Genomic DNA, 9,525 nt, shown 5'->3' on the forward strand with positions numbered 1-9,525 from the left:
TGTAATGGTGGATGCATTCTCGCATGGCTTAGAGAACCTACGGTAGCGACTGCAACCATTTACTCATTAGGCGGTAGGTTTGCTATCTACCGCTACGTGTACCAGGAGCGCGAAGTGGTAGAGCTGCCATCAATATTGTCGGTGAGCGAGTAGGCACAGGTGGGACCGTAGGCTGTAGGTTGGCAGCCCGAACTACTAGCCGTGACCTTGTACCCGCAGATGGATTACCTGCTTTCTCCAAATTCCGCCTTGCCTTCGCATCGCTTACAAGACAAGTGCACCACTTTTATTCCTAGTTGTCAGGTACGATCCACAGTAATTTGCTGCCATGGTCGCTGTGAATTTGTGTACTAGCATATCCTCGACATCCCTTGAGTTATTAGTCATATGCATTCTCGCATGGCTTACAAAACCTACGATAGCGACTGCCACTGTGATAAGCCGCAATCCCATGGAAGCAAGGACTTTGATGAAGAAGTGCAGAGACCTAAGACCTAAGACTTGAGTCAACAGGCACCTCTACCTCAGGGTAATGCAAGCAAGAGTACAAATAGAGTAGCCAGCAAGTTTAGTGTCATAGGAGCCGACACTATGAGAATGGATTTGGATCTCAACACTGCAGTAACCTTTCTCAATCTATCCTACTGCTTTAAATCTTATCTTCACTGTAATGCTACCAAAGATGAACAGCTATGACTTAACGGTATAATTATCGTCACTCAATCACCTGGTGAAAGTAAACCCATATCCTCGCGCGTACAAATCTCTCTGTCCAAATAAACTAGAGTGGATGACCAAGACAAAATTTAAGTGGAGCTACCCAAAAACTGACCTTGAGCAAGAATCGATCGGTGAGATACCTGGGCAAAGCACTCTAAAAATCATTTACTGTTTCTGTGAGTTCGGTATTGTGTGGCAGTGACTCTAGAGACTTTCTGTGTAGTACCCAGATGGTATCATGCAACAAGGCAGACTCCGCATAGTGAATGGAACGAAGTTTTAAAACTTGACTTCACTACCCGTGGGACTATCCTCGTTTGTCTTGAGTCCACACACCTGATATTATTGCAGACACATAGCACCCTATCGGTATAGTCTTGTACGTATTCACTAATCCCAATAGGACCCTCCACCGTGGTGCTCTCTACGGGAGTCCGTCAGGGAGCACCCACCATCCACGATCCTTGTAGACTTTTGCAATCACTCGTTAGATAACCCAGAATAGTAAGTTGACCCAATAACCTTATAAGATCCCGGGGTTGTTACTAGCTGTAAGATTAATTTTCACTCTGGAAAAAAATAAAAATCTCTGTGGGATCAGCAATTTACATGATAGGTTGTACGGAAAAATTGAACTTCTTCCCCACCCTTTTTTAGGTAATGTCTTCAGTCAGTAGTTAAATAAGGTAAGAATTTTAAAAAAGTCTCAATTAGGTATATTGGTTCAGTAGAGAGTGTTAACGTATGTTTAGCGGAGTGAGGATGGGGACTCTAGGCATAGTCTATGCTAGACTGTGATAGATCAAGGGTTATGAAGTGATAAACATGTGTATTATCCCGTAGGGACACCTTATCCCCGCGGGGATCATCTAACCCAATTGTATCAACTCTTCTCTCCTCTGACTATGCGTTTCTCATGGATAAAATGTCTAGATCTGGGGTAGTAGTTGAGATGGGAGAGATATAACCACAAGAGGTAGGAGGGGTCCCTAAGACCCCCGAGGGTTGTAGCCTACTACCCAGATAAGTTTATGGACACCCCTCGTATCTACATGTCTGAGGTTATTATCTACTACCTCGATAAACAGTTACTCCCTCTCCTGAGTTCGAACGACTTTATTCCATGGTTATCTAGATCCTTCCACACTCGCTTTTAAACAGACACACCCCGAGGCGGATCTGGATAGACATAAGTGACGGCTAAAAGTGCGTCCTATTCATAAAAATTTTAACCTCCTTACTCGAGTTAGAATGTCTGTTAGTTAAAAAATAGCAGAGCGTCCAGTATTATGAAGAGCAGTACTGGGGTGACGTGAGTAAGGTAAAGGTTTATGTAATAAGACCCGATAGGGTAAAGCTCTACTTGGTGAAGGGCTCGCCCACCGAGGGTCTCCCGAGGGATGGATCTCATCTTACATAGTCTCTTGTACCATCTCTTTTTTTGGCTATAGCTATCTCCATAGTATCCTCTCGGGAGGGCGTGTAGGTGTACCTGTTCACATAGGATGTCCCTGACATCCACGACCCTCCACCTAACCGGGTTATCCTCTTTATAGAATATAGGCTGAAATGGATTTGAACCATTAATTAAAGCGTTCCCGCTACGCTCTACCAAATTGAGCCATCGGTCTTTAGAGTGTTCCTTCTTGAATTCAGAGAAGTACATCACTGTCCTCAGGGACGGGACTCGAGGGAGTCCTCCCTCTCGAGTGCTTCCCCCTTGGGAGTGCCCCCCTACGACCGGGGAGTGTCCCCCCTTGATAGGAAGGGACACATTTAATTAAGGTTTATTCGGACCCGATTTGTGTTCTAATATTAAAAAGGTTTATTAGATGAAATCGCTTTCTCAATAGCTGCCTTTTTCACCTTTAACGCTATTTCACTTTTTTTAACTTCAAGTAAATCTCGCTCTAGGGAATTTAATCTTAGATGAGTTACAGATTCACCCACTATAGAGCTAGGGACCTGAAGTTATGAAGGTAAATCTACCGGACTACCCTTCCATTCGCCAACTTTATTTTTGGTTCACTCCCAAGACTTAGCAATAGGGCGGTCACCGTCCGCCATATTCGGCTCTAAAGTCCTATGGGCCTCTGTAAAGGTAACCATGCCTCCAGCAGTCGCGATCCCCGCTCCAATAAAATATCTAACGATACTAGGAGTAGCTTCAAATACGGCTCCGATAGATTCACCTAATTTTAAAGGACTGTTTCTAATCAAAAACTTTCTCCAATTTATAATCGCAAAGGATAATTCAATTATCGCTTTTATTAGTAAGTAAATAACTAAAGAAAAAAATATCCAATAGAAACATACGGCTACAATCAAAAATAAGATTTTTTGATTACCTTCTAAAATATCAAGTAACACAATCTTTATAAAAATGATATTAAAAATTAAAAGTATCTTAAACAAGTTGTCATTAAAATACTTGTGGTTACTTATCGCTCAGTTATACAATTTAGAACCTTTATTCTCTAGAGCGATTTCTTTTCTTATCCTGACGTAATTCTCTCTTCTAATAAAAGACTTTAAACGATTATACCTGCGAACGCACCATAGATTATATACAGAGCCCATTTCTTTGTCTTTGTGATTAGTTGAAAATCCCCACCTCTCCAGAAACCCCCGTCCCATTTATAATTAGAATGCAAATAAAATTAAGAATACAACCATTAGTGCAAATAGGGCAATAGCTTCGACTAATGCAAATCCTAAAATCCCGTAAGAAAAAAGTTGCTGCTTTAAAGAAGGATTTCTTGATGTGGCATTCAATAATGCTGCAAAAACTGTTCCAATTCCTATACCCGCCCCTGTTAATCCGATTGTTGCTAATCCTGCTCCTACAAATTTTAATCCTTCTGTCATTTCTTGTGTTTAGTTTAACAGGGGTATCACCATTTGTCCTAAAATGGTCATATTAACTATTGGCGATCCCGATAGAGATCTCCGCCTATCGGAGTATGCCCCCCAATATTGGGGGGGCCTATTTCAATTTCAGTCACCAGGAACTTCAATAGATGGTCTTTAACGATGGCTTGTTCATATGGCAAATCTTAAAAAAAACAATTACGACCCTTGGACCCCACCCTCTTAGTATATTAGAGGGGGGGTGCTACAGAGGGGATGGTATGCTATGCTACTCGAGAGGGAGCGTGTAGGAGGAGGTGTGTTTACGTTTACGTTTACCTCCTCCACTACTCTCGTAGAGAGGGCGTGTAAGCTAAGCTAAGCTAGGCTAGATTATAGTAGATTATATTAGATTATATTATAAGGGTGGTGGATGTCAGGGACATCCTACACTCTCGTAGAGAGTACCTACGGAACCCCGAAGGGACAGGACGGGTCCCCGGAACCCGGGAAGGGACCCTCCTAAAATAATCATCACTCTCCTTCGGGAACCCCATCATTCATAAATGAGATGTCAACACGGAATCGAACCCCCAGGGAGCAGTCGGTTGATAATCGAAAGGTTGATGGTTCGAATCCGAAAGGAGGGCAGGGCAGGGCTGTAAGATCACATCAGATCAGATCACATCAGATGAGATCCATCCTTCCTGAGGGCGGGAGCCCTGCCTCTACCATCCTTCTTAGATTTTAAAACACAACACATCTCTTTTAGAGATTCATCCGATGGACTACTCTTACGATAAGATAGACGGTCCTAAGAGGGAGAGGGAGAGACCCAAAAATAAAATATGGTACAAGAGACTATATGGCTACTAATGGGTAGAGTAGATAACCAGCTGTGTACAAGAGATATAGTTTTCTAGCTAATGAAGGGTTAATAAGTGATTCTTCACACCGATAGTAAATTTTGAAGTTTGCCGGCTTGGATATTTTCTACCACGGCCCCAGGGTAACTTATTTGCTCTTTGCATCTTTAGACACCTACATCTTAATAGATAGGGATAGGGATAGGTGTGGTGTGATAACTCAATAATTGTCCTATGTTATATTCATTCCTCTGTCCACTTGGAAAGTAATTTTTATGGGGAGACAACACCATCCCCGCCAAAAACAGAGGCTACCATTTTAGGTAATCCCGTAATATTGTAGTCTATCTCTCCCTCTGTGTATAACCCTCTACTAGCTTAACTATCTTATACCTAAAGGGATGAGATGGGCTCCCATCAGAACTACCACCGTAGGTGCCCACTCTCTGAGGAATAACTCTCTCACATAGTATGGAAATATGACACTAGGGGTGAATAAAATAAAATGACACTATTAAAGTGCATCATAGAACACCCATTTGTAGACGTGATAACTCGACCACACGCCTGGGGGTGAGGGAAAATCATATAACTTACACTTTGATATCATACTGATAACTATAGGTAAGTAGTCGTATCGTCAAGAGTGTAGAAACATTACCATCTAACTGTAGTAGGCTTAAGACTAAAATTTTTAAGTTATTTCCCTGGAGGGACCCTCGTCGACTCCGTGTAGACCAGGAGTGCAAAGATAGCTAGCTAGCTCCGGGGGTAAATGGTAGAAGGCTACCCTTGGATTTACTAGTAGAAGTAATAAGTTAAGAGATGATTAAAAAATTAAGATGGTTCGGTTCCATCTTCTCCAAAAAGTAAAAGTCATATCATAAGATATTAGCTAGCTGACGAGGGAGCTGCCCTCCACGACTGTAGGAAGACCTTCCCCGTTAAAATAAAAAGTGGAAGCTTGCTCCCCTCGAGTGCCACCACTACCATCTAAAATATGGTAAGATAAGACCCATCCTTCCTGAAGGTTCTACCATCCCTCGGGATGTTAGGTCCATCCCCATCCCTACGGATGCCTGCCTCTCCGATACTTATAGATTAGTGGAGTACCTAATGATAATATAAGGGTAAGTAGGTTCTGTAGTGGATAGATAATGGGTATCATAAGTTTGTAAGAGGAAGTGGAGATATGTATTCCTGCTAGAGAAATTTAGGTATGTAAGCCTTCTGCCAAGAGGTAGTGATATGTTCTAATAATGAGTAGGGTGTACCATTAGTAATTTAAGGGTGAGATTCTAGTCCCGTTAGGTGTTGTGTATAATTATATCCCTTGGACCTATTAGAACTATTGATGTATCGGTGATGGGTTAACTCGTGGTGTAGAGGAATTAATCTCCCTAGTATGGGTGATGGTGAAGTAGTACACATATCTCTTAAGTAGTAGAGGACTAGATTGAGTAAGGATGTCTCTTAGGCCCAGTGGTAATGTCTTAGACGGGATACAGACTTATTTTATATAGTGTGCAAAAAGGCAGGCATCTCTCATCTCACTTTTAAAACAATGACTTTGTAACCGCTACGCTACGATATTCAGGCCCCCGGGGATGCCGCTTAACTCTTGACCGACACTACGATCTGGAACTTTTTCAGTGGACGATGGGCAGACCTGGTAAACCATCCGCTTGTAAATAAGACGGCCAATGCACTACCAGTAGTAGGTATGGGTGAGGCTATGGATTTAAGTCCTTGTCTAAGACTAATACAGGGGAAAGAAAGACACCGCAAGATAGTGAGTCACCCAGCGTACCACCCGGTTAACAATCAACCTATGCATATAGTTCCCAATCATGACTGTGTCCGATGAGGTTTAGTAAATTATAAGTAAAATAAATGGTCTATGTCAATAATTGCAGATAAATACAAGCACATCAATATCTGTGTAAATGGATATAATAACCAACTATAACTAGCTCTCTATGAGCCAAAGGTAGGGTGAGAGAGAGTATATAAACTATGGTAGATACTTACCTGAATGAGGGAAGGACACTTAGATCTATTAGAAGATTACTTACTCTAACTAAGAGGCTACTAGCTACCCCGATACCCTATGACACCTCTAAGGTAGACCTCTCGTAGGACTTAGACTCTACTCCCTATACTGTAATATAGCTATGTAACCATCTATCGTTATCTTAACCCCTTCGTACCCTCAGATATCACCCCCCGGCTATCCATTGGATAACTCCTTCGGCTGACTGCCGACCTCTTTCTTCTCTTGTCACTACTCCTCTACACATATTACCACCAGTACATACACACATTAAATATCCCTCCTATTTTATCTCATAATACCTCCTCCGGAGGGAAGATATGCTCCCCGTAGATCTTACGCACTCGAACCACTAAACTTTACTTCTTCAACCGACATGGGATTGAATCTACATAGCCTCCAAATAAAGGTGGATAGCCATATACTCTTTCAGGAGAATAATATTCTAAAGTGATGAAATGGAGTGTACCCGTAATAAAATCTCATCTAAGGGTTTATCACCCAGAGAATAAATATACATATATTTTTAGAGAGAAGATTCTAAAATTTGGATTGGATTGTAAATAAGCCTCCGAGGGTAGATATCTTAATATAATATAATATTTATACTAATGAAATAAACTGCGGGAGGTGATAGCTACAATATTGGTGATCCTCCTACATACAAGATTGACATCGATAGTTCAATACAGAAGTTAGCGATCAACATTTACAAGTCGTACTGTGAGAACTTCCGGACCCGTACAAACGAAAGTCAAGTCAACAAAGCTATATAAGAAAGCGAGCAATTACTCCACCTGCGAGTGTTACTTTCACCTCTACCGTCGGCCTTAGGCCTACACACTCACCCGGTAGCTATCTTAACGCTCAAAGAGGTAGTCATTATGTATTGGTACCAACCCCCAAGTGATGGTTTTAACTAAATTAGACCAGTCGTGGTACTGTGTTACTACTACTCCCCCCACCTAAGATTAACTATAAGGAGTTCTACAGTCACATAACGGATAGAATAGACACCCGGGGTGGGCTAGGACTGTGTCAGAGAAAGAAAGTGGAAGGGAGGGACCCTTCCGGGGAGGTGTCCTATCTTATCTTATCCTGTCCCTTCGGGGTAGTGGAGGACTCCTACACACTTAGAGCAGAGAGAGCCCTCGAGTACCTCGGAGGTGTCCCTTCCCGGTACAAGATACTAAAAGGCTACTAACCCCCCCCAAATGTAAGATCTATCCCCTCGGGATCTATGGTACGAGGGTATTCTACGGGTCCCCTTAAGAGTAAGATGGGGGTGATAGATAAGGAGTGATTCAACTTTTGTAAGCACAGCTCGAGGGTAGCCAGTTGTATGGATATGTGTCACTCTAACTTATTATAAACACTATAATCTACCTGAGTCTAGTAGGGTACACAGATATGGTTATAGATATACGTCCTACTTCAGAGTAGCATAGCATGTTAAAGATGAAATCTAACTACACTCTGGTGCTACAATGAATTTAAGTACAGTTTTATGAAAACTAAAACCGATCATTTTTAAAGTACTTAAAAGGAGAGTTAACTTTGGTAAACTTATACCTACCATCAATTTCACCCTTCTAATCAAAATTGTAATAAAAAACTACCCTAGCCTTGGAATTGATACTGTGTGGTCTGCTCCACGATACTGAATATAAGGCTTAACAGACTGTCCCCCGATAAATTGTATTTTAGCATAAACAAGTCCTTTTCCACTGCTAGATACTGGGAAGAGGTTTCCTTCGGTAAGAGTAAAATTGGTGGATGGAGTGAAAAAGTAATATTAAATTAGCTCGCTGAGGAACGAGCTATCCGCAAGGATGTAAGAGCCTTCCTGAAGGCGGGAGCCCTGCCTCTACCATCCATCGGATCTACCATCATACGACACTTTAGTATTCTTCTAGTATTTCGAACCCCGAAGGGCCGCCTCCCCGGGTTCCGGGGAGGGACCCTCTCACCTTTGCTTGACTCGTCTACCATCTTTTTGGGTCTCTTCCTCGTAGCACCCCTGGAGTAGCGTAAAAATGAAAACTTACATGGTAGAGTGCAAAGAGGGCTAGCTTGCTCCCCCTAAGAGTAAGAGAGATAAAAAAATATCCTCTAGGTGTGGGGATCAAATGGCAGAGTGGTTATGCGAAGGATTGCAAATTCTTTTACGCTGGTTCGATTCCAGCTTTGATCTTTTGGATATCAGGTGTAGAATTCTGACAACGAGATATTATAACTTACATCCCCTTCAGGATGACCCTACTCAGAAACCACCGGGAGGCTAAAAAGTCTCACCCTTTTATTATAGACAACTTTAGCAGTGAAATAGGGATAACCCACCTCCACCACAGAAACTATATGACTAGGGACTCTCAAAGGGAAGGGACGGGACCCCCCCCCGCAGTCCGGGGGACCGACCATCCATACCCCGACATAGGAGGGGTATCTTTAACTATAGCTTAGGTCGTCAGCTAAACTACGAGTGCCTTTTCATTTGGTAACACTATTTTTAAGTAAATGGGATGGTAGAGGGCGTGTACCTGTAGGTGTACCTGTAGGTGTGGAGGTTTTTAGTTCACTGTCAAGCTTGAAACCTGTGGCCTTCTCTTAGATTCCAACTAAATTAGGGGATAAAGGAGAGGTTAGATGATTGGGATAGTTTCGTGGGTTGGATGTCGAGGGTGTTATTACCTAGAACAATACCTGTGACACCGATGATCATACTTAGGAATATGAAAGATAAAGGAGAGGAAGCTAGGTTGGATGATTGAAGGATGTTGTAAGGTTGGGAGTAGATCAGGAATAACCAGTTGTAGAACTTGGCACCTGTTGGGATGGCTATTACTAAGGTTAGGGTTGAGAAGTATAGATTACCTTGCACCGTAGGGGGATCTATGGTGGAGGGGGGACAGGGACACCCTCCTAAAGGCACCTCTCCTTCGGTACCTTACCCCTTACCCCTTACCCCTTCGGGGCAATGGTAGAGGCAGGGAGCCATCAGCCCCCTTCCCTCTTTCCAAGAGGGGAGGGACTCAA

General features: G+C 42.6%; 1 non-coding gene and 1 pseudogene across 2 annotated transcripts; one reads left to right on the forward strand and one right to left on the reverse strand.

The window, feature by feature from the left end:
* Positions 1 to 2,280: 2,280 nt before the first annotated feature.
* On the reverse strand, positions 2,281 to 2,351 carry SARC_30210 (annotated as a pseudogene). The gene has a single exon. The product of its transcript is annotated as a tRNA-OTHER (tRNA).
* A 6,261-nt stretch (positions 2,352 to 8,612) lies between these two features.
* Positions 8,613 to 8,683, forward strand: SARC_30211. Its single transcript has one exon. It is a non-coding gene; the product is annotated as a tRNA-Cys (tRNA).
* The last annotated feature ends 842 nt before the right edge of the window (positions 8,684 to 9,525 follow it).

Source organism: Sphaeroforma arctica (genome assembly GCF_001186125.1).
Source record: "Sphaeroforma arctica JP610 unplaced genomic scaffold supercont1.985, whole genome shotgun sequence".
In the NCBI taxonomy this organism is placed as follows: Eukaryota; class Ichthyosporea; order Ichthyophonida; genus Sphaeroforma; species Sphaeroforma arctica.